The sequence below is a fragment of the Somniosus microcephalus genome, chromosome 5, assembly GCF_052327205.1.
Source record: "Somniosus microcephalus isolate GS21.2 chromosome 5, FLI_Smic_1.0, whole genome shotgun sequence".
Lineage (NCBI taxonomy): Eukaryota > Metazoa > Chordata > Chondrichthyes > Squaliformes > Somniosidae > Somniosus > Somniosus microcephalus.
Window position 1 is genome coordinate 116,698,478 of NC_140991.1, and position 26,553 is coordinate 116,725,030.

At 46.7% G+C, this 26,553-nt stretch overlaps 1 pseudogene; it reads left to right on the top strand.

The window, feature by feature from the left end:
- The first annotated feature begins 17,569 nt into the window (after window positions 1-17,569).
- LOC147117268 (uncharacterized) overlaps window positions 17,570-26,553 on the top strand; it is a 36,484-nt pseudogene continuing 27,500 nt past the window's right edge.

Below are 26,553 nucleotides of genomic sequence, written 5' to 3' on the forward strand. Positions count from 1 at the left end.
CTGGATGAGTGTATATACTCTCGGGCTCGCTTGGGCTTTCAGGACTCTTAGTTTGGATCTCTGAGGGACGACGGCTTCCTCCAGGTACGATTCGAAGCAGTCCAGCCAGTGTTTGAAGTCGTTGGCTGAGTTTGGTGCCTGTGGGTTTAGATCCAGGTATGGTGGTTTCAAGGCTTGCAGCCAAGCCGGCTGGTGTGGCCCGTTGTCTGGAGGCTGCTGTTGCTGTGCTGCTGGGTGAGCTCCTTGCTGTTGCTGTTCATTATCAGACATCTTTCAAATTTAGCCAATAAAATTGATATGCCTATCAATTAGTCCAATAAAAGGCGACGAGTTAAGAACGTAACTGAAGGTTTTTATTGGCTAAATAACAGAGCCCACCCTCGTGGGTGATCCGATCCAACAGGGAGGAATACTAGCCAGTCAGCTACCTTTATAGCTGGGCAGGTAATGGGCGGAGTCGGAGGTGGTCAGCCCAGGTATAACAGTGCGACAAGAGGCGACCTCGTGTAGTGATGTGACAGTGAGAACAGTGAGAACAATATACAGTGATAACTATAACAGTGGTTTACCACAATGAGATGGTGCACTTTGTCTTTGACTGTCACTTTAAGTGTGCATACACCTAAGCTATCTATTTTCTGTCCATTATAGCTCTTCAGTAGTACTGACTTTTTCTGTATTTTGGGCTTTTCTTTCATATTTTTAATGTCACTCATACTGATTAAGTTTGCTTTTGCCCCAGTGTCTAGTTTCAATGTAACTGATGCTCCATTTACCTGCAGTGGCATCATCCATTTGTCCTCTTTTACTGCATTAACTTTATGTTCAGCATTGTCCATTCCTGAGGGCTGCACATTTTCTGTATCCTTTTCTATATTGTCACATGACACCATTCCTACAAAAAATGTCTCACTTAAATCAGTGTCCTCAATCACATTGACTTGTTGCCCTTTCTTTGCTTTTACTTTTGAAAAGCATTGTTTGGCAAAGTGATTCTTTCCATTACATTCTGTGCACATTTTCCCAAACGTAGGGCATTGTCTTGACTGGTGCTGGTAACCACAGTGTTTACAATTTAAAATTCCATCCTCCGATTGCTTTGCATTTCTGTTCTGCCCATGTTTCTTCCCCTTGTAGGACACAGCACCAACAGCAGCACAGTCACTCATTACAGTCGCATCATTATTAATTTCACTGAAAGCCTTTGCGTGCTGTTGAGCTAGCTCACTGGCATGGCATATTTTTACAGCATCCTCCAATGTTAGTTCGGTTTCTCTCAACAAATGTTCCCTGACTTTTTTATCATGAATATCAAACACAAACTGGTCACGAATCATGGATGATTTCAGTTCAGAGAAATTACATGTCTGTGCTTTCAGTTTCAGATCGGTCACAAAGCTATCAAAAGTCTCATTTTGCTGCTGTGTCCGTGAACGGAACACGTACCTCTCATAGGTCTCGTTCTTTTTGGGAGAACAATGTGTATCAAACTTCTTTAGCACATCGTCCATTTTTTCTCTGTCCTCCTCTTGATCAAATACAAATGTATTAAATACCTCTATCACCTGCAGGCCTGCAACCATGAGCAGTAATGCTATTTTCCTTGCGTCTGGCATCGTACCGAACCCGATGGCGGCAATGTAGATTTTGAATTGTTGTTTGAAAGTCCGCCAATTGCAGTCGACATTCCCCGTGAGTTTCAACCCCTCCGGTGGCTTCAAATTCTCTATGTCGCGTTTCACAATATTCAGCAGATATTACCACTCCTGGTACCATGTTATGTTCATAAATAAATAGATGTTTTCATTATGAACAGCTAGCTTGAGCTAGTCATTTATTCAGCCATGTGGACTAGTGTACAGCATCCATCTTGACCACTGCCTTGTGGGTAGCCCACTACTAAACATACAGCTCCACCTGGTGTACCATTCTAGAATGACATGTTACTGATCATTACAGGTCTGGCCACAGCAATGTGGTTGACTCTTAACTGCCCTCTGAAATGGCTCAGCAAGCCACTCGGTTGTACATAACCCCTATGAAAAACAGTGATAAGAATAAAAGTGAACGGACCACCCGGCATCGGCTTCGGACACGACAACGGCACACCCAGCCCAGCTGACCCTGCAAAGTCCTCCTCACTAACATCTGGGGACTTGTGTCAAAATTGGGAGAGCCGTCCCACAGACTAGTCAATCAATAACCTGACATAGTCATACTCACAGAATCATAACTTTCAGCCAATGTCCCAAATTCCTCCATCGCCATCCCTGGGTATGTCCTGTCCCACCGGCAGGACAGACCCACCAGAGGTGGCGGCACAGTGGTATACAGGCAGATGGGAGTGGCCCTGGGATTCCTCAAAATTGACTCTGGACCACATGAAGTCTCATGGCTTCAGGTCAAGCACTGGCAAGCAAACCTCCTGCTGATTACCACCTACTGCCCTCCCTCAGCTGATGAATCAGTAAACCCCCATGTTGAACACCACTTGGGAAGAAGCACTGAGAGTAGCAAGGGCACAGAATGTACTCTGGGTGGGGGACTTCAATGTCCATCACCAAGAGTGGCTCGGTAGCACCACTACTGACTGAGCTGGCCGAGTCCTGAAGGACATAACTGCTAGTCTGGGCCTGCGACAGGTGGTGAGAGAACAAACATGAGGGAAAAACCGACTTGACCTCGTCCTCACCAATCTACCTGTCGCAGATGCATCTGTCGATGACAGTATTGGTAGCAGTGACCACCACACAGTCCTTGTGAAGATGAAATCTCATCTTCGCACTGAGCACACCCTCCATTGTGTTGTGTGGCACTACCACTGTGCTAAATGGGATAGATTCAGAACAGATCTAGGAGCTCAAAACTGGGCATCCATGAGGTGCTGTAGGCCATCATCAGCAGCAGAATGGTATTCCACCACAATCATGGCCCGGCATATAACTCACTCTACCATTACTCTACCATTACCATCAAGCCAGAGAACCAACCCTGGGTCAATGAGGAGTGCAGAAGAGCATGCCAGGAGGAGCACCAGGTGTACCTAAAAATGAGGTGCGAACCTGGGGAAGCTGCAACACAAGACTACATAAAGGAAAATCCTAAGATGTTTTATAAGTATATTAAGGGTAAGAGGATAACTAGGGAAAAAATAGGGCCCATTAGGGACAAAAGTGGCAATCTGTGTGTGGAGCCGGAAGATGTAGGAGGGGTTCTAAATGAATTTTTTGCATCTGTTTTCACTATGGAGAGGGACGATGTAGACATAGAAATAGGGCGGGGGGACTGTGATATGCTCGAACACATTAACATCGAGAGGGAGGAGGTATTGGCGGTTTTAGCAGGCCTAAAAATGGATAAATCCCCAGGCCCGGACGAAATGTATCCCAGGCTGCTGTGTGAGGCAAAGGAAGAGATTGCGGGGGCTCTAACACACATATTCAGAACCTCTCTGGCCACAGGGGATGTGCCAGAGGACTGGAGAACCGCTAATGTAGTTCCATTATTCAAGAAGGGGAGTAGGGAAAAACCGGGGAACTACAGGCCAGTGAGCCTAACATCAGTGGTGGGAAAATTATTGGAAAAAATTCTGAGGGACAAAATCAGTCTCCACTTGGAGAGGCAAGGATTAATCAGGGATAGTCAACATGGCTTTGTCAAGGGAAGATCATGTCTGACTAATTTGATTGATTTTTTTGAGGGGGTGACTAGGTGTGTGGATGAGGGTAACGCAGTGGATGTGGTATACATGGATTTCAGTAAGGCCTTCGATAAAGTCCCGCACAGGAGACTGGTCAAGAAGGTAAGAGCCCATGGAATCCAGGGTGCCTTGGCACGTTGGATACAAAACTGGCTTAGTGGCAGAAGGCAGAGGGTGATGGTCGAAGGTTGTTTTTGTGACTGGAAGCCTGTGGCCAGTGGGGTACCACAGGGGTCGGTGCTGGGTCCCTTGCTGTTTGTGGTCTATATTAATGACTTGGATATGAATGTAAAAGGTATGATCAGTAAGTTCGCGGATGATACAAAAATTGGTAGGGTGGTAAATAGCGAGGAGGGTAGTCTCAGTCTGCAGGACGATATCGATGGGTTGGTCAGATGGGCGGAACAGTGGCAAATGGAATTTAACCCGGAAAAGTGCGAAGTGATGCACTTTGGGGGGACTAACAAGGCAAGGGAATACACAATGAATGGTAAGGCCCTAGGCAAGACGGAGGGTCAGAGGGATCTGGGTGTGCAGGTACACAGATCCCTGAAGGCGGCGGAACAGGTGGATAAGGTGGTAAAAAAGGCATATGGGATACTTGCCTTCATTAGCCGAGGCATAGAATATAAGAGCAAGGAGGTTATGATGGAGCTGTATAAAACACTGGTTAGGCCACAGCTGGAATACTGTGTGCAGTTCTGGTCGCCACACTACAGGAAGGATGTGATAGCTTTGGAGAGGGTGCAGAGGAGATTCACCAGGATGCTACCAGGGCTGGAACGCTTCAGCTATGAAGAGAGACTGGGCGGATTGGGTTTGTTTTCCTTGGAGCAGAGGAGGCTGAGGGGGGACATGATTGAGGTGTACAAAATTATGAGGGGCATAGATAGGATGGATACTAAGGAGCTTTTTCCCTTAGTAGAAGGGTCAATAACTAGGGGGCACAGATTCAAGGTAAAGGGCGGGAGGTTTAGAGGGGATTTGAGAAAGAACTTTTTCACCCAGAGGGTGGTTGGAGTCTGGAACTCACTGCCCGGAAGGGTTGTGGAGGCTGGAACCCTCACAACATTCAAGACACATTTGGATGAGCACTTGAAATGCCATAGCATACAAGGCTACGGACCAAATGCTGGAATATGGGATTAGATTAGACAGGGCATGATGGCCGGCGCGGACACGATGGGCCGAAGGGCCTCTATCCGTGCTGTATAACTCTATGACTCTATGACTCTATGACATGCTAAATGGTGCCAAGTGGATGATCCATATCAGCTTCCTCCTGAGGTCCCCACCATCACAGAATCCAGTCTTCAGCCAATTCGATTCACTCCACGTGATATCAAGAAACGACTGAGCGGATTGGATACAGTAAAGGCTATGGGCCCCGAAACATCCCAGCTATTGCGCTGAACACTTGTGCTCAAGAACTAGCCACACCTCTAGCCAAGCTGTTCCAGTACAGCTACAACACTGGCGGGAATGTCAGCAGCAGCAGCGGGGCTATAAAAGGCACCAGAGACCCAGGTAGGCCTCAGTGCGTCGGCGGAAATTTCAGCAGCAGCAGCGGTGCTATAAAAGGCTCCAGAGACCCAGGTAGGCCTACCAGTCTCCGAACTCGGAACTCAGAGGGAAGGAGAGAGGTAAAATTAATCGAAGTGTGATGTCACCAGGAAGCTGGTAGGTGATTGGCTGGTTGGTGAGTACTTTTCCTTCCCTTTTAAACCTTTATAAGTTGGTAAGTTCAATTAAATAGAAGTGTGATATTCATCATCCAGAATCGGGGCAGAGGGTATTTAAAAATAATAATAATAAATTTAATTAATTACATAGAATGGCAGAGCAGGTGATGTGTTACTGCTGCAATATGTGGGAGCTGGTGGACACCATTGATGTTCACAGTGATTACATGTGCAGTAAGTGTTGGCTGCTCGAGGAACTCCGGCTCCATGTTGATGAGCTGGAGTCCGAGCTTCAAACACTGAGACACATCAGGGAGGGGGAGAGTTACCTGGACTCTGTGTTCCAGGAAATAGTCACACCAATTAGGTTAACTAATTCAGATGTAGTCCGTGGTCAGGGACAGGAGGGTGTGACTATGAGTGAGGCAGGTACGGGGGTCCAGGAGGTAGTGTTGGAGGAGCCGCAGCCCTTGCTCTTGTCCAACAGGTTCGAGGCTCTTACTCCCTGTGAGGACGGGAACGGGGACTGCAGGGAGGATGAGCAACCTGGCCACAGCACTGTGGAACGGGGGGCCATTCAAGTGGGGGGAGTAAAAAGAAATGTTGTAGTGGTAGGGGATAGTATCATTAGGGGGATAGATAGGGTTCTTTGCAGCCGAGACCGAGAGTCCCAAAGGCTGTGTTGCCTGCCCGGTGCCAGGGTTAAGGACATCTCCTCTGGGCTGGAGAGAAACTTGGAGTGGGAGGGGGAGGATCCAGTTGTCGTGATCCATGTTGGGACCAACGACATAGATAGGACAAGGAAAGAGGTTCTGCTGAGGGAGTATGAGCAGCTAGGGGCCAAATTAAAAAGCAGAACCACAAGGGTAATAATCTCTGGATTACTACCTGAGCCACGAGCAAATTTGGCTAGGGTAAATAAAATCAGAGAGTTAAATGCGTGGCTCAAAGACTGGTGTGGGAGAAATGGGTTTTGCTTCTTGGGACACTGGCACCAGTACTGGGACAGGAGCGAGCTGTTCCATTGGGACGGACTTCACTTGGCCAGTGCTGGGACTAGAATCCTGGCGAATCGAATAACTAGGGCTGTAGAGAGGGCTTTAAACTAATTAGTGGAGGGGAGGTTTCAAGAGAGCAAAAAATAAAAATGACAGCAGAGAAGGCAATAGAGCAAGGTAGCAGTGTGGGGGAATTAAAAACCAGAGCGTGTCAGGAAGGGACAGAATATATAGAGATAAAGGTAAAGTAGTAAATGGGGTAAAAGCAGGAATAAATTGTCACAAAACATATTTAAAAGTTCTTTATCTGAATGCACGCAGCATTCGTAACAAAATAGATGAGTTGACGGTACAAATAACTACACATGGGTGTGATCTGGTGGCCATTACAGAAACATGGCTGCAAGGTGACCATAACTGGGAACGAAACATCCAGGGGTATTTGACAATTAGGAAGGACAGACAGGAAGGAAAGGGAGGTGGGGTGGCTATGTTAATAAAGGATGGAATCACTGCAATAGTGAGAAATGATATTGGGTCAAAGGATCAGGATAGTGAAACAGTTTGGGTGGAGATAAGGAATAATAAGGGGAAAAAGTCACTAGTGGGCGTAGTCTATAGGCCTCCTAACAGTTGCAACTCTATTGGTCGGAGTATAAATCAGGAAATAGTTGGGGCTTGTAATAAGGGAACAGCTATAATCATGGGAGATTTTAACTTTCATATTGACTGGACAAATCATATTCGGCAGGGCAGCCTTGAGGAAGAGTTCATAGAGTGCATTAGGGACGGGTTCCTTGAGCAGTATGTTACTGAACCAACCAGGGGGCAGGCGATCTTAGATCTGGTCCTGTGTAATGAGGCAGGATTAATACAAAATGTCCTAGTAATGGATCCCCTTGGAATGAGTGACCATAACATGGTTGAATTCCAAATTCAGTTGGCGGGTGAGAGAGTTGGATCTCAAACGAGCATACTAAGCTTAAATAAAGGAGACTATGAAGGTATGAGAGCAGAGTTGACTAAAGTGGACTGGGAAAATAGATTAAGGTGTAAGACAGTACATGAGCAGTGGTGTACATTCAAGGAGATATTTCACAACTTTCAAGAAAAATATATTCCACTGAGGAAAAAGGGGAATAAAAGAAAAGACAGCCATCCGTGGCTAAGTAAAGTAATAAAGGATAGTATCCGACTGAAAACAAGGGCATATAAAGTAGCCAAATCTAGTGGGAGGATAGAAGATTGGGAAGCATTTAAAAGCCAGCAAAGAATAACTAAAAGATTAATTAAGAAAGGGAAGATAGATTATGAAAGTAAACTAGCAAAAAATATAAAAACAGATAGCAAGAGTTTCTACAGTTATTTAAAAAGGAAAAGGGTGGCTAAAGTGAATGTTGGTCCCTTAGAGGACGAGACCGGGAAATTAGTAGTGGGGAACATGGAGAAGGCAAAAACGCTGAACAAATATTTTGTATCAGTCTTTACAGTAGAGGACACTAAAAAAATCCCAACACTGGACAAACAGGGGGCTATAGGGAGGGAGGAGCTAAACACGATTAAAATCACTAAGGAGATGGCACTCGGTAAGGTAATGGGACTTAAGGCGGATAAATCCCCTGGACCTGATGGCTTACATCCTAGGGTCTTGAGAGAAGTAGCGGTAGGGATTGCGGATGCATTGGTGGTAATTTTCCAAAACTCCCTGGATTCAGGAAACGTCCCAGCAGATTGGAAAACTGCTAATGTAATGCCCTTATTTAAAAAGCGAGGTATACAAAAGGCTGGAAACTATAGACCAGTTAGCCTAACATCTGTGGTTGGTAAAATGTTGGAGTCCATTATTAAGGAAACAGTAACAGGGCATTTGGATAAGCATAATTTAATCGGACAGTCAGCATGGTTTTATGAAGGGGAAGTCATGTTTGACAAATTTGCTCAAATTATTTGAGGACGTAACAAACAGGGTGGATAAAGGGGAACCAGTGGATGTGGTGTATTTGGACTTCCAAAAGGCATTTGACAAGGTGCCACACAAAAGATTACTGCACAAGATAAAAAATCACGGGATTGGGGGTAATATACTGGCATGGGTGGAAGATTGGCTATCTAACAGAAAGCAGAGAGTTGGGATAAATGGTTCATTCTCGGGTTGGCAATCAGTGGTGTTCCGCAGGGGTCAGTGCTGGGACCCCAACTCTTTACAATCTATATTAATGATTTGGAGGAGGGGACCAAGTGCAACATATCCAAGTTTGCCGACGATACAAAGATGGGAGGGAAAGCAGTGAGTGAGGAGGACATAAAAAACCTGCAAAAGGACATAGACAGGCTAAGTGAGTGGGCAGAATTTTGGCAGATGGAATATAATGTTGGAAAGTGTGAGGTTATGCACTTTGGCAGAAAAAATCAAAGAGCAAGTTATTATCTAAATGGAGAGAAACTGCAAAGTGCTACAGTACAAAGGGATCTGGGAGTCCTGGTGCATGAAACACAGAAGGTTAGTATGCAGGTACAGCAGGTGATCAGGAAGGCCAATGGAATCTTGGCTTTTATTGCAAGGGGGATGGAGTATAAAAGCAGGGAAGTCTTGCTTCAGTTATACAGGGTACTGGTGAGGCCACACCTGGAATACTGCGTACAGTTTTGGTTTCCATATTTAAGAAAAGATATACTTGCTCTCGAGGCAGTTCAGAGAAGGTTCACTCGGTTGATTCTGGAGATGAGGGGGTAGACTTATAAGGAAAGGTTGAGTAGGTTGGGCCTCTACTCATTGGAATTCAGAAGAATGAGAGGCGATCTTATCGAAACATATAAGATTGTGAGGGGGCTTAATCGGGTGGATGCGGGAAGGATGTTTCCACTGATGGGTGAGACTAGAACTAGGGGGCATAATCTTAGAATAAGGGGCTGCCCTTTCAAAACTGAGATGAGGAGAAACTTCTTCACTCAGAGGGTAGTAAATCTATGGAATTTGCTACCTCAGAGAGCTGTGGAAGCTGCGACATTAAATAAATTTAAAACGGAGATAGACAGTTCCCTAGCTGATAAGGGAATTAGGGATTACGGGGAGCGGGCAGGGAAGTGGACGTGAGTCTAGGTTCGGATCAGCCATGATCCTATTGAATGACAGAGCATGCCCGAGGGGCCGTATGGCCTACTCCTGCTCCTACTTCTTATATGTTCTTATATGTTCTTATATCTACCCAACAATGTGGAAAACTGCCCAGGTATGTCCTGTCCAAAAAGCAAAACAAATCCAATCCAACCAATTATCACCCCATAAGTCTACTCTCAATCATCAGCAAAGTGATGGAAGGTATCGTCGACAGTGCTATCAAGCGGCACTTACTCACAAATAACCTGCTCACCGATACTCAGTTTAGGTTCTCCCAGGACCACTCGACTCCAAACCTCATTACAGCCTTGGTCCAAACATGGACAAAAGAGCTGAATTCCAAAGGTGAGGTGAGAGTGACTGCCCTTGAAATCAAGGCAGCATTTGACCAAGTGTGGCATCAAGGAGCCCAAGTAAAATTCAAGTCAATGGGAATTTGGGGGGAAACTCTCCACTGGCTGGAGTCATACCTAGCACAAAGGAAGATGATTGTAGTTTTTGGAGGTCAATCATCTCAGCCCCAGAACATCGCTGCAGGAGTTCCTCACAGCAGTGTCCTGGGCCCAACCAACTTCAGCTGCTTCATCAATGACCTTCCCTCCATCATAAGGTCAGAAGTGGGGATGTTTGGTGATGATCGCTGATGTTCAGTTCCATTCACAACTCCTCAGATAATGAAGCAGTCCATGCCCGCAGACAATAAGACCTGAATGACATTCAGGCTTGGGCTGATAAGTGGCAAGTAACATTCGCACCACACAAGTGCCAGCAATGACTATCTCCAACAAGCGAGAGTCTAACCACCGCCCCTTGACATTCAACGGCATTACCATCACTGAATCCCCCACCATCAACACCCTGGGGGTCACCATTGACCAGAAACTTAACTAGATCACCCACATAAATACTGTGGCTACAAGAGCAGGTCACAGGCTGGGTATTCTGTGGTGAGTGTCTCACCTCCTGACTCCCCAAAGTCTTTCCACCATCTACAAGGCACAAGTCAGGAGTGTGATGGAATACTCTCCACTTGCCTGGATGAGTGCAGCTCCAACAACACTCAAGAAGCTCGACACCATCTAAGACAAAGCAACCCTCTTGATTGGCACCCCATCTACCACCTTAACATAGAAACATAGAAACTAGGAGCAGGAGTAGGCCATTCGGCCCTTCGAGCCTGCTCCACCATTCAACGAGATCATGGCTGATCATCCAAACCCTAGCACCCGGTCCCTACACCGACAGCCATCCCACCCAAGCCCTATCCCCGTAACCCCACATATTTAATCCCCCCTAACACTAAGGGCCAATTTTTTTATCATGGCCAATCAACCTAACCCGCACATCTTTGGACTGTGGGAGGAAACCGGAGCACCCGGAGGAAACCCACACAAACACGGGGAGAATGTGCAAACTCCACACAGACAGTCACCCGAGGCCAGATTTGAACCCGGGTCCCTGGCGCTGTGAGGCAACAGTGCTAACCACTATGCCACCGTGCTGCCCATTCACTCCCTCCACCACTGGTGTACCGTGGCTGCAGTGTGTACCATCTACAAGATGCACTGCAGCAACTCGCCAAAGTTTCTTCAGTAGTACCTCCCAAACCCACGACCTCTATGACCTAGAAGGACAAGGGCAGCAGGAGCATGGGAATACCACCACCTCCACGTTCCCCTCCAAGTCACACACCATCCTGACTTGGAAATAAATCGCCGATCCTTTATTGTCGCTGGGTCAAAATCCTAGAACGCTCTCCCTAACAGCACTGTGGGAGTACCTTCACCACAAGGACTGCAGCGGTTCAAGAAGGCAGCTCACCACCACCTTCTCAAGGACAATTAGGGATGGACAATAAATGCTGTCCTTGCCAGCGATGCCCACATCCCAGGAACGAATAAAAATAAACTCAGCAACTTTAAACAACTTTAGAAAGCTCCAAACAATTGCACAAACTTAGATCGAGCCAGTAGAAATGAAAAAGCAAGTCCCTTTATATAGCACTGCTGGGGGCGCCTTCCTGCTGCTGAATGCTTGGTCAGCTAGTCGTGATTATGAGAAGGCATTAAAAGGAGCGGCGACGTCCAAAATGGCAGATCTCGTGTTAAGTCAGCATTGTACACTGACGTTACGTTACAATCTGCCTAATCAAAATATCTCCAGCAAGCGCAGGCAATGGCAGCACTGCTGATCTCCACAAAATAGCGGCCACCACAGGACCCGCCGGAAGCGGGCGGAAGCAAGTCGGCCACCATCTTTTTATCAAAACGGGCCTTAACAGCCGGCGCTATACACCCGAATTTTTAGGCCTATTATTTTTATTTGCTTGCCTGCCAGTGTCATAGGAAAGATTCAGACAAAGGGCTTAGTCCTAGTTGGTCAACAAAATCATTTGCAGAGGTTTAAGTTTGTTCAAGTCATCCTTAAAGAATTTATTGTGGTCCATGATACTTAGAAACTCCGACACTTCAGAAGTGGAAACAAAAATCATGAATAACATGGAGAGTTCAAGGAGTGCAAAATTCAGCTTTTATTTGAAGATTCTGCTGTTTTAACTTGTTAAATTCAGTGCTATTGGGATTGACCTGTCTTGTTCATAACTCCATAGATTGCAGTGCAGGAAAGTTTGGGGATAGTGCAGGAAAGTGGAGTTGAAGTTGAAGATCAGCCATGATCTTATTGAATGGCAGAGCAGGCTCGAGGGGCTGAATGGCCTACTCCTGCTCCTAATTCTTATGTTCTTAACATCATCTGCTTTTTGTTTGTGGTGAGAAGATCCTGTTCTCCATAACCGTAGCCCTAATAATGATATAACGTTTTTTTAAACTTTGATTCCACGTTGTGCCTTACTTGCCTCACCTGACGAGCTGCCCTCTGGCAGGATCACATTTCTGTGACCCACAATCCATGGAGCATTTATGGAGTGGTACCCCTTCCTATTCATATATACATTTGATTGACACATGGCCACATTGGTCCATGGTCCATCAAAAATGCTCTGGATTCTTGGGAAGCCTGCCAGCCAATAAAGTTGGTGTCTCCTTTCCACTGGGATAGTGATAAAGGTGTTACCCTGGTAAACATGGCGGCAGTCACTTGCTTTATATAGAAATAAACTACAGACTAGCTTCTCTGGCAATGGCATGATACTGTTGCATAGAAGCTTAATACCACAACGAACTTCACAGCAATGGGAACAGCCAAAGTCCTTGAAGTTGTTAATATGTCAGCCTGCAGCAGATGGCATAGCTTGGTCGCTGTCTCCTCAATGATGCTGATGCAACAAAGATAGGTTTCCTCTGACATACTCAAGTAGGACTGGCTGTAAGCATGGATGCTTGGATAGCGACAGCAGTAAGCATACCACCTGACGTGTCTTTGGCCCTTTAGATGTTGTCCCCTCATTAATTGGTCCTCCTCATCCAATTTATGCACCGCGGGGGAAACAGCCACCCTCCCACCCTTGTTAGGTAGAACTTGTACTGCAGCAATAATTGGGAAGACTTGGGAACCTTGTCTCAATAAACTGAAAGACCCTGCAAAAATATGGAAACATAGACAGAAATAAAAGAATGCACGGTGTTTAAAGCAGACATATAGAAATGATCCCAGCCAAAAAATAGACTTCAGCTGCAATTAAGATAATATCAATCTGCTTTAAGAAGCACTCCAACATAAACCATGCACCCATTGCTTCCATTTTATTTATTTTTAGGTTTTTATTATTCTTTGTTCTCGAGATTTTTGTTGCCATCTCCAGTTGCCCTGATAAGATGGTGGTGGGCCGCCTTCTTCAATCACTGCAGTCCTTGTACTAATGGTACTCCTCTCTAATATTTTGGTTACCTTCCCTACCATGGTTTGGCATTCACTCTTTTTAAAAATATTTCCCTCTGTAAAGAATCTTGGACTGCTCTCGTTACAGGCACTATATATAGTTACAAGTTCCTGTTGATAATCTGTGAACTGCATATTGGCAGCTTGGATGGAGCCAGCCGCATAACGTTCAGGCCCATGGTGGCCCTGACAACCACTATCAGTACCATCCCTGTGGTGAAGCTAGGTTGAAGGCCAGATTCCAAGAGAAGGCGCAACTCTGTCACTGTCCTCCTAGAAATGAGCAGCCTACAAAGGCAGTTTTTCCTCCAACATGCTAAGGTCACTGTGCCTCAGCCTGTAGATATGGCTTTGTGTGTAAAGGTGGGTAAGGGCAGTCCGCCTCTAATGCAATAAGACCTGCCTCACATCCTTTCTTTCATCCTCTTCCTCATTGTCCAACTAACAAAAAAATAGAGGAATCTCCTGTTGAGATTCACGTATCTCTGGTAAACAGGATCAAGTGCAAACCAATATGGTGGGTATATTGTGTTTAATCAGAGTTTAGGATGGAATATAACACACCAGTAATACAGCAAAAACATACGACCGTGACAAGCAGCAGATATCGGACCCAATCGGACAGACGGCTGGCATGTGTAAACAGTTCTCTGACTTCTGGTCTCTCTCTCTCTCTCGGGCCTTCGATGGTGAGCATGGGATCACTCTTAAAAGAGCATTCGACCAGCTGTTCGGCTCTCCCTTCTGCAGTCTGTGTGCAAGCCCTTGGGGTGTCACTTTTTATTCTCTTTTTAGGGGTGGCCTGAGGCCAAGTTATTGACAAGACCATTTAACCTATAAAGGTTCCTCTAAAACTTCATCAACCAATTACAGCTTAAGTTCTTTGTCTTGGTGTTTGGATGAAAGCCCTCCCCAAAAGAAGGTCTCATTACTTCATCCAATTTATCTTTCTTGTTTTTACATTTTGAAGGTTCCTCCATTGGAATCCATCTTATCTCTTTTTACTCTCTCCCCCTTTTTCCCAGCAAGTACAAGGCCCGGCCCTGTCCCTCTTAATCATGGCCCCAGCCAAAGCTGTTGCACATTAACCAGTCGCTATCTCACCTTCATCTAGCAAATGGCCCATTCTAAGATGGATATCTTATCCTCCTCAAATTCCTTTCATGCTATGTCTTTTCCTACTTAACTTTAATTATCTTCACAAGCAGTTTTGCTAAACAAACTCCAAATTCTATCTGTGGAGATTATAATATGGTTATTAGTAATAATGGAAGAAACATAGGCTGGGCCTTCACTGGCCAAATCAAAGATACATTAACAAAGTCAAAACCCTAACTTACAAACAACAGATAACTAGCCTGGCAGGACCATCTTATGGGCCCCTGTGTGGGATGTTTATGTTTCACCTAATCTAACTGATTAAAAAGACTGTCTCAAATTCTAATGCATGTTTCCCAGGAAAACAAAACTTATCATTTAAAAGCCATATACATTTTTAGGCACCCCTAGTTTCTAACACTCCAGCGCCCATTTTCAATGTTAGAACTGTAGCAAGTAATAATATGCCAATGATACATATTTCAGCAAAAAAACAGACAAGTAACACTTAAAATAACACCAATCACAAATCTAAGGATAAATTCCATTCTTTGAGATTCTTCTCCAAAAACAGCAGGTCTTCCTTTAAATACTGTCAGCCTAGACCATACCTTTGCCAAGGCTCATTTTATATGGCTGAACTCAAATCACAATGCACACTGGCAAGAATCTTGGGAAATTGTGTTCATAAGCATCTAATTACAATATTTTGTAATGTTCAAATGAAAAACTTGCTTGTTCTTGGTGAGAGCTCTTAAAACCCACCCTGAGATCCAAACAGCAGTTTATGCAGGGCCCAGAATGGGCAGAGGTCCGCCAAGATCAATGTCTGCCTGATTTTCCGACCCCCAACACACACATTTCACTTCTGCAACACCAGCGATGGCAATCGGATAATGTCCCCCTAACGTGTCTAAAATGTAATCCAAGAACTTTCCTTAATCTTGTAAATGTGCCTTTGACCCCTGTTCCGGGATGATAAAGTCACTGCTGCACTGTGTATGTAACTAACTGGAGATAACACCGCTGCACACAAGTACTTATCCAAGAAATGAGCCACAGCTGTTGCCTGGTTGGTATCCTGGCAACAACTAATACAAACCACAAATGCAGTCACATACTGTTCATTCTATCTCAGTGTGATTCACTCACAAAATGATGAATATTTTAGTTAACAGCAGGACTGGATGTGCTGCTTTCTCAATCCTGATAGTTTATCTATTCCTCAGACAAGTACCAAGGCTGGATCTGCAGCAGTATGTTGCCAAACAAATAACCGCTTTCAAATTAACCGCTTCAATGCTGAAGGATCCTAGGAATTTTGAAAATATTCCCATCGTGCAATTGCTGGAAGAAATGAAATCCTGTTATTCCCCATCGTGAATATTTGGAAATAATCTCAGTGCTACGGAATCAAAAAGATTTGTCTTTGAATAAATTAAACTGTTAGGGATGAATTTTCACATTTTCTGCTGAGCAGGAGCGGATCTGTTGCCCATTTTACACACCGCCCCATTTTCATTAGCCTTGAAGTCAATTCTCTGGCAACTATTTTCTGCCAGCAGTAAAAGTGAAAATTCACCACTACTTACAATTAATGTTGAGTTGAATGGCTGGAAAAGTGGGATTCAGCATTCCCTCCCTCAAAGTTTTACTTTGAACTAGAGAAAGATATGAATTGTACAAAGAGAGAAAGAAATGGAGTGATACACATCAATAGAAGAGAAAATGGAAGATTAGTAAAATATTAAAAATTTATAAACTGGGTATGTATTACAAAGCTACATCAGATTGGAAGACTTTGAGCATAAAAGTCACCCTATAATTCTGAAATGTGGAGAACACTGTTGTATATTGGTCAGTACAGTACTGCTAAAAAATTACAAATAAATTGTCACCAAATTATTTTATCAACCTGTAACTAGGGTAGCCCCATATCCCCACAAACCCCAGTATGTGTGGAGGCTAAAGCCATAGCATGTTTTTCACAACATTTTGGAACTTAACTCAAAAGTGGTAATTCCACGATCCTAGTGGGGAAGCTACACTCACAGAGAGTGTGAGATGGAGCAAGGGCTACAGCACTGTAATCTTGATTCTCAAACCTGAGCTCAGCTCTCTACTTGGAGTGTGGGATCGCAAAATCATCCCTAACGTTACGACATAAGTATATTGGGAAATCTAGAACAAGAAAAGACCATTTAGCCCTTCAAGCCCATTCCTGCAAACCCACTCCACTCAGAGTTCAAGTATGATGAATTCATCATGGACTTTCTTTCCACAGTTGCTGTTGATCCCCTTCTTCTGTTATAGAGGGATGAACTGCAGACTGTTTTATCCGGCAAGAGTCCCCCTGCGTTTACCTAGATGTTTACCTGTTTAAGAAGTTTAATGCCATTGTGACCTTCACAGCCACAGGAAGAGTTGTCCCACTCCTTGAAGTTGTCTGTAAATTAGCCTGCAGCAGATGGCATAGCTTTGTCACTACAGTGAAGTAGAGGCGACAAATTCTCTGAGATAAAAAGTAGGCATTGGTTCACACATATGGGTCTTTGAGCATTGATGGGCATGAACATACTGCCTTAGGTGTTGTTGCATCTGAAGGCTTTGGCCTCTGATAATATCATCCTCCCCATCTAATTCATGCAGCACAGTAGGAACAGCCGAAGATATTCGAACATCATTAGCTGTGCCTTGCAATGCAACGACAATTGAAAAGACTGTTGAAAAGTCTTGACTGACAAAATGAAGGCATTGCAAAAAATGCTGAAATGCAGAGGCAAAAAAGCTATACAAAATGTTAAATGCAAAAATACAGAAATGCTCACAGCAAGAACTCAACAGCTCACCCCCAACTCCAAAAACAGCAGCCTTGCTTGAGGGATTATACTAAGGCAGGCCAAGCCCATGGGACAGTCATGTGCCTACATTATGTTAGTGAGGTGCACACTAGGATAGAACGATGGCTCAAAGTCTTGAAATTCAGTGAGTGATCATATTTACATTATTAACACATTTTAAAAGAGGATTAAACTTGCCTGAAGCACAACTTTATTTGGTCCACCAAAATCCCACCTCACAAAATTTGGCGTATTATATGTCAGGTGTGTGAGTCTGCGCGCCCAATTTAGCAACTATGCCTGCAAGTAACAAGACTCCGCATTACCAGTCAAGCCTCATAAAATCGTCCCTTATTTCTCTGAGATTCATTACAGAAGGAACAAAGCCAAACGGAAGCAAAGCCCCAAATTTGAGTCAATTTGAACATGCTATGCTGATTACCCTAGGCCCTGAGAATATAAAAGGAGTGAGTGAGGTGAAGGTGGAGGCTCTCCTGAAAGTCAGAGCTGCAGCACAGAGCCAGGTGAGAGTTGGGTGAATCTGCTAAACAGAGTGACTGGCTAAATAGCGTGAAGACAGGAATTTGCTGAGAGTGGGACTTCACTGGTAAGTAGTGGGTGAATTGTACAGTAAATGTATTTTTACTAAACTGAAATTTAACTTCGTTTTTTAACTTTAAAAAACTGCAAGTCAGTGGAAGTTAACAGCTGACTGGAATTTTCCCGTTGCCGAGCATGGGGGTTTGGGGGCAAGTCAGCAGTAAAAATACCAGAAATAGCGAGCGTCATCCCGACACCTCACGCATTTAACTTGGGCGGCTTTGAAGGCACAACATGGACCTGATCAGCAGAGGCGGCGATCTCATTGATATCATTAAATGCTTGTTGAGAGACCCTTAAGAGTGATTTTAACACCAGCTTGTGGCTTTAACTGCAGGAGCACGGTATTCACGGAGGTCGGATATCTCGCCTGTGAAGGGCAGGCAGAAGCTCAGTGGCCATTGGAGAGTTCATTCACTGACAGCTGGGAAAAGCACATAAATACTGCAACATTACACCTCATTACTTGCCTCATGGAAAGGCTCTTGCTCTCTCCATTTTGTCCACAGATTTAGGTGTCTGCAGCTTGCAGGTCATTTGTGAAACCTCAGATGCCACTCTCACCACATTGCTACTCACTATCACAACATTGAGGGATTGGCCCTCTGATCTCTACCTGCCTTCTACTATATCAGCCTGAGTGCTGCTTATACTGTCTCAACTTGGTCCTCAGAATCGGACCAAGATGAGCCCCGCCTCCAACAACACCAGCCACACCAGCAGCAAAAGCAGCAACCACAACAGCAGCTTTCTCCTCGCTGATCTGATAGTCCACAGGAGGGAGGGGATCACCACAGGGCTGCAGCGCACCGGAGGTGATACCCCCAACACAAGGTATACAGGCAGAGGATGAGCTTCCTCAACATGATTGAGTAGCAGTGCTTCAGGAGGCTCAGGCTATCGCGCCAGGTCGTCACAGACATTTGTAGCTTGCTGGAACAAGACCTGCTGCCAAGTGGGCCTGGTGGACATGCCTTACCAGTGGCTGTCAAAGTCACCACCACCCTCAACCTCTTTGCCTCAGGCACCTTCCAGAGATCTGCAGCCAACATTTGCGGGATCTCGCAGTCGGCCGCCCACAGATGCATCACCCAGGTCACCAATGCCATTTTTCACAAGTCAGCCAATTATATCAACTTTTCCACTGATGAGCCCAGTGTTACTGAGCGGGCGCTCGGCTTTGCGGCTCTGGTTGGCTTCCCACAGGTGCAGGACGTCATCAACTGCACACATGTGGCCATCAAGACACCCCCACATCACCCAGGAGTGTTTGTGAACCTCAAGGGCTTCCACTCCCTCAATGTGCAGCTCATCTGCAATCATAAAAAGAGGATCATGCGTGTGTGCGCCAGGTTCCCTGGCAGCTATCATGACTCTTTCGTTTTCCGCCATTCCACCCTCCCTCAGCTCTTCGCACCTCCAAACAGACTTACCGGCTGGCTGCTTGGAGTCAAGGACTATCCACTGAAGACTTGGCTCATGATACCCTTGAGCCGCCAAGTACTGAGGCCAAGAAGCATTATAATGAGAGCCACATGTTCACCAGATGTGTCATAGAGCAAACAATAGACATGCTGAAGATGCACTTCAGATGCCTTGACGGAACTGGAGGAGCCCTTCAGTATGCAGCAGCCAGGGTCTCCAGAATCATCACCGTCTGCTGTGCACTGCACAACAGAGCGCAGCAGCGAGGATTGGAGCTGCAGGAGGAGCAAGGCGCAGAGCGCACAGCCTCTTCGGAAGAAGAGGAAGATGAGGGGGAGGAGGAACCTGAAGTGAAGATGGCACCAGCTGCAATGCATATTGCTGCCCGGGAGACTAGGGATGGCCTCATCATGGCCAGATTTACTTAACTTACTCCAATGCAGCCACTTCCCTGCCACATGCTGTACTAAGTTCCCCTCCCCAACAACACCATAAAGCATCCCTACAATGAACAATATATTCCTCTCACCCAACGCCCCAATGCGCGAGATTAATTAATGTCTCACCATTCACTCCAAGTGACAAAGCCACATCCAAGGTTTGAGGCAAAAATGGACAAGACCCGAAAGTGGTGCAAATAAAAACATTTATGTGTGTAATCAAAATAACTGAAACTTAACACTAACATTTTTTGATACACCCATGTGCATACTGGAAGCGCTCCACCTCCTTCTTGGGGGGGCTACTACTCAATGTCGCAACGCTACGTGCAACAGCGCCACGCGCGTTGACACGTAACACCACATCATTGCAGGCCTCCCTCCCCTGATTAAAGGAGAGGGGCCTAACACTGCATGCACCAGGGCCCTGCTAGACCACCAGGGAGCAGGGTGCCGGGAAAACAGCCCGGTACTCATGTAGGAGGTGGTGTGTCGTGCCCAGCCAGCTTCGCCTCTGGCTGTCCCCTTTGAGCGGTTTGAATCGCTCCCACACCCCTGGGTTCTAGACATCGGACTTAGGTACAGGCGGCGATACAGAAAATCGAGTAGACAAGTGGTTTGGTGCAAGAAAACCAACATTTTATTAAAAGCAGAATAGAACAATCTTATCAGAATTACTGGTATGAAAAATTACAGGCATAAAACAATTACACTTATATGGGAATGGGGAACACACGGCACATCGAGGGAAAACAACTACATTAAACAATCCCCTTTTCCTTATCCCACCCCCTATACCTAACTAGATTAAGCTATGAGGGGCCAGGAATTCATGCTCACCGATCCCAAAACCTGTTGCTTAAACGGTTATGAGTTTTGAGGTCCGCTCCCACTGTCCTTTAGGGTACCCCGTCGCCACATGGTCTCAGGGTGCGGAGCTGAAGTTGTTGATGCGAAGCACCCTCCCTTTTCCTCAGCTACCGTCGTCGTCTCGTCGCGATGGGTTTTCTTCTTCTTCTCCCTCGGGCGGTCGTCGGCGGTAATGTTACGATCGGAGTCGATTGGCGGTCTTTATCATCTAAAGGATTTTACTACCCATCCTTTGAATGCTAGTATATTTGTCACGGGCGCTGCCACCCACTCTTCGAATGCCTGCTTATTCGCAATGTTCATGCATGCAACGCCAACTTATTCAGCAAACACCAGCTTATAACTAGGCATTCGGATTTTCCCAATGCGTCTTTTGCTGCCCCTCTCTGCTTTTATTGGTTTACCTTCTTCCTCATCTCATCTCATAAACATAGAAAAAAACATAGAAGATAGGAGCAGGAGTAGGCCATTCGGCCCTTCGAGCCTGCTCCGCCATTCAATTAGATCATGGCTGATCATCCAAATTCAGTACCCTGTCCCTGCCTTCTCCCCATATCCCTTGATCCCTTTAGCCTTAAGAAATATATCCAACACTTTTTTGAATATATTTAATGAACTGGCCTCCACCGCCCTCTGTGGCAGAGAATTCCATAGGTTCACCACTCTCTGGGTGAAGAAATTCCTCCTCATTTCAGTCCTAAATGGCTTACCCCTTATCCTTAGACTATGACCCCTGGTTCTGGACTCCCCGGCCATCATAAACATCCTTCCTGCATCTAGTCTGTCCAGGCCTGACAGAATTTTCTAGGTTTCGATGAGATCCCCTCTCAATCTTCTAAACTCCAGTGAGTATCAGCCCAATCGACACAATCTCTCCTCATACGTCATTCCTGCCATCCCAGGTATCAGCCTGGTGAATCTTCGCTGCACTCCTTCCATGGCAAGAACGTCCTTCCTCAGGTAAGGCGACCAAAACTGCACACAACACTCAAGGTGCGGTCTCGCCTCGTCTGCCCGTTTGTGGCCTGTGTGTCCTGTGTGGTTTTGAACTCGGGTCTCATTCTCCTCCCGCGTTTGGCCCCGGTGTAATGGGCGTCCTTGGTTGTTAATCAGTGCGGGGAGCGAGAAGAGAACCCGCCACGAGGCCAGGGCGCGAGTACGAGCGACAGCAGGCCAAAAGCCAAACGATGAGAGCAGGAGCAAGCACCAAGCGAAGAGCACGATTACCACTGATGGGGCTTACAATTACACCCATTCTTCAGCTCCTTATCTGCGCGCCAAATCTGGTTAGTCCATTGTTTAACTTTTGGCGGGCTTGTTTAAATGATTACAATCATTTGCTTTAACAACTTTTAGAGTGGCTGTCGCCGGGTCTAATGGCCCCGATGTCCCTGTTGTTTGTCATGGATAAGACCTAATTGTCCCCATCCTGACTTGATGGCTACTGTGAGCTATTACTGATTAAATATGCAGAAACCTAATGGCCTCGATTATAGGCCCATTCTAGCTTGATTTATTTCAAGTCGAATGAATGCGTATTCTGTGTTTACTTTGTCTGACTGGCTCCAGAGAGTCCCTTTTCACAGATTCCTGCATTTTAAGTTTCATCTCCGGGCCTGCTTGTCTGCAGAACCTTGCTTTCAAAATCCTGTCAGTTTGGTCACGAGGCTGCAGAAGCCATTTTGGGTACCCCATTTTTTAATAACTTGTCCAAACAGGGTCCCTTGATCCATAATTACGGGGAGTGCGGGAATTTTGAGAACCCTGCACTTACACTCCCCCCTCTGTTGATACTAAACTTGCTTTAAGTATCATCCTGATGAGGTGAGCAAAATTCCGACCCTCCATAGTCAACCTTCCCCTGCAATTATCTATCTAATATACCCACGACACATGTATTTCCCATTCTGTAAAAATGTGGTGTACATAAGCATAGAATAATATTACAGTCGTTTACACACATCCAAGCATGGAGGGGGTCCAACACCCCTGCACCACTTGGTACACATTATCTTTATTACAAACACGTTTGAACATCTTTATTAAAACCAATAAAAGAACATTAAAAAAAACCACAATCTTTAATCAACAATACAAACAGCAAATTCAAACACATGTATCTCCCTCCATCTTAACATAGTGTTCCTTCCAGGCCCTTTGGTTTTGGAATTCTAGTATCTGACCCTTTCCCTTGGTATACTAGGTACAACACTATCCCCAACTGGCAAACCACGAGAATGTGGGAAGCCAGTCTGATCCATGAAGGGACCTCTATATTATTGAAAATGTCCCACCAGGGTGGGATCACAATGTCCAATACCTTAGCCCCTATCTCTACTGTTTTCTGCTCCAGAGTGTAAAAATGTTTCTGTGAAACTATAACTGCTTTGAGTATTTTGGTAAGGTGTTCTGGGAGAGGGGAAATTTCATAGCCGAAATGCGCTACATACTTTTGCAAGTTGGTAAAATTCTCTTTTACAGTGAGGTGAACAGTGGAGGGTTCAGGAATGGGGACAATTCGTTCCTGGGCCACTTGAAATTCTGCCTCGGGTTTAAAACAGAAACTGCTGTCACTAACCAGACACCAGCTATGCTGTCCATGCTGGAAGTGGGACGCTCCTGTGGTGACACAATATGTCCCACCTATATATGCTACCTACGGGGGAACATGGCCTTGTGCCTTTGCCTCCATGGTACAATTTATAGGTTTCGCGCCAGCAGCTCTGAACCCGCACTGTGGTTTTGAATAGACGTTCAAGTGCTGGGGACACAGGATTATGTGTGCTCCCCAGCTCCGGCACCCCGAGAAGTCAGTACCTGTCATAGCATGCTCCCACTTTATGACGTAAGCTGGGACTGCTGTGAAACAAATGTGCGCACCCCCTTGAATGACTCCAATGTTCTCCACCCTGTATACCGGCGCGGGTCGGGCTGTCCTACCCATGACCGGCATCCTAACTACTATACTCATGATGGTGTGGTTGGACCGTCCACAATGCACTGGGACTGGGTAGGCTTCAGAAGCTAGCCGGAGTTGGCACGGGCTTAATGCCTCTCAAACGGGTGGAGGGTTGCGAGGTGCTTGTTGCTGATCCAGGAGGGGACTAAACCCTGTTTTAAATCCTCCAGGTTACTGCGGCCCTCGCCCAGCAACCACGCCCCATACAGCATGCACACCTCGTTCTGCGCAGCCTGGTCAGAAGCATTTCTGTCCTCCCTTATGAGGGCATTTACAGTCTTTGCGTGCTTCTCCAACTCCGCTATAATCTCCTTTAAATGGACCGTCATGGCCTGGTCCTCATGCAACTCCGAGGCCACTAATTTGTTCTCACCCATTAGGATTTTCTTTAACTGTGTTTTTAAACCGTTTATCTGGGTCTGTAATTCTATGTCATCCAAACTGTTGATGACAGAGGACCCAGTGTTAAACGCAGTAAAAACATCATTCCACACTCCCCTTCTTTGTCTCCCTGCATTACCCAAAAACTCATGGGGTGTGGTGTACAGTTCGGTTTTGTCGACATTGGCGAAATCGAACTCATAAAATTTCCTGAACATCTCCTTTAATAGGGCCTGCTATAGCTGATCTGTTTCTTTGGGGGACCACTCCGGTAAATGTACCTCGGTGAGATTTAAAATCACAGAGGCTACCACGTAGTGTACCCCCTGGTATAGTACCTGATCTGTAGGCACTAGTACCAGCCCATTCCCTGGTCCCTTGGTGGTGGCGGGGCACCCTTCCCTTGCTGCCTAGGTCGTGGGCAGGGGCTTTCGGGGGTGGGTTACAAGCTCAGTGGCATTGACTGGGATCGGGGAGTATGGGACCGCGCACACCTCTCGGCTCGTATCCCACTTCATCCCCTTCCCGGCGTCTCGCCACTGCTGGTGGAAAATGATAGATATGCCTGCGGGGCAGACCCTTTCTGACCCCCACATAAAGACATAAATCCCTTGATCCGGTTCCCACCACCTGTCCCAACACACACTTAATCCCCCGTGAGTCCCTGTAATCGTCCGGTGGGTATTGTTCCCCAACCGTTCCCACTCGACTGCGGGGTGTCTCATATCTTTGCTCAGCTTTCTGAGCCACCAACACCTATCCAAAGGAATGTGTCCCTTGCACGTTAAACATACACGTTTCCCTACAGTGGCGCTAACCCTTGTGGTAACGACCTGTACCCTGGGGCACAGGAGGGAGGCCTCCCCATACGTGAACCCGGTCTGGCTGGAGTATTGAGACGAATTGGACCCCAGCCACCCTGGCCACCTTCCCTCATGGAAGTAGACGGCGGGCTCCTCCACATCTCGTTCGCCGCTTCCGTCGATTGCTATAGCTGCTCTCTCTCCTGAGCACCCATAGATGTGGGATTCCTCCACGTCACCCCTTTTTTCAATGCTCAGTCCTATCAGGGCGAGTAGGATCATGCCCCCCTTCATCCTGAAAGTCCTCTGCAAAAGATACAAAAACATACAGCCAGGTCCCCAAGACTGGCTTGGGTGAAGCATAGTCGGGTCTCACGACCTCGACTCAAATACACACACTCTTAGCAGACTACTACTTAATTAAAACTACCCATCACCTTACTTAACTTAAGCTAAACACCCAGACTTAAGCCAAATACCTACTTAAATTACCTACTATATACATCCGCCGCCCGTCTCCGGGCGGCCAGCCTAATTCCTGTTAGGGCTGCGGCACACCGCTCCCTTCGGTGTGGCCGCACTGTCCTGTACTGTTGGTCCCTCACAGCCTGCGGCTGCTGGCTGGGGACCTCTGTCCTTGGACTTCCCCCTGACTCGGGAGGGTGTCCCTTTGAAATGGGGAGCCGGTGACCAGGGTTTCCTTGGCTGGGGCATCCGTGGGGACCTCCTAAGGTCTTTGGCGGGTGGGGTTTTCTTGGCTGGTGGGCCTTTAACCCGAACCGCTGTCCCCTCCGGTGCAATCTGTGGGCTTACCACTGCCGCTGGCCAGGGATTTTCTTCCTTAGGCTTTACCTCTCCCGAACCTGGGCTAGTGGCAGGTAACTCTTCGCAGCCTGTTGTTGCAGGCCGAGAGTCCCCGCCTCCAGGTCCCAAATCTGGGTCCGGGGCGGGGTCTTCGCCCTCGGGTCCCTCCTCCTCTAAACCTGGGTCAGGGGTCGGGTCTTCGCCCTCGGGTCCGGCCTCATCTGGAGTCCAGAAGAGTGGGGGAGTGTCCCAATCGGTGGGCGGGATGGCCCCTCCCCTTAAGCAAGCCACAGCGCCTGTCTGTGCAGTCTGTGAACTCGCTCCCGCTGCAGGCTGAGGATTTCTATCCTCAGACCCTACCCCAACTGGTTGTCTTCTCTTTTCGGGTTTAAACAGTTCACACTGATTAATATAACCAGCAGCCTGTTTTAAAACCTCGTCCGCTGCCCTGAGCGGGCCTTCTAGGGACTCCCCGTTCTCTTCCCTTACCGGGACGGCCTTACAGATGGGATCTTAAGGGGTTTGGACCTGCTTTAGTTCTGGGGCCAAAACTAGCCCCCGTGTGCCTCCCTTGTCCCGGACTGCGGCTACCGGGCCTGCTCTACAGGGATCCCAAGATTCTCCTTACCTAGCCCTCTGCTTGGCCACCTCGTTGGTCCTTTGGTTACCCTCCCACATGGTAGGGAGGGATCCTAAATCTATGGCCAAAGGTTTGGCCATTCCCCCAACCTGCTCGTTCCCTGTAAATCCCATTCGGCTAAATGGGACCTTGTTAGACCTGGGTGGATTGGTCGGGTCTTCCAAATGGACCACCGTGCTGGAAGCTCCAGTGTCCACCGAATATCTCCCCTGCACTGTCTCCACCCACATGTTAACACAGGGCCTGCTCCCCTCGTCGTTTTCAAAGGGACTCAGGTCGACAGGCTGCGCTGGTTCTAGTCAGGGCTGTGGGTCGGATGGGGCGGATGGGGTCCGAGCACCGGTATTGGCTGCTACTC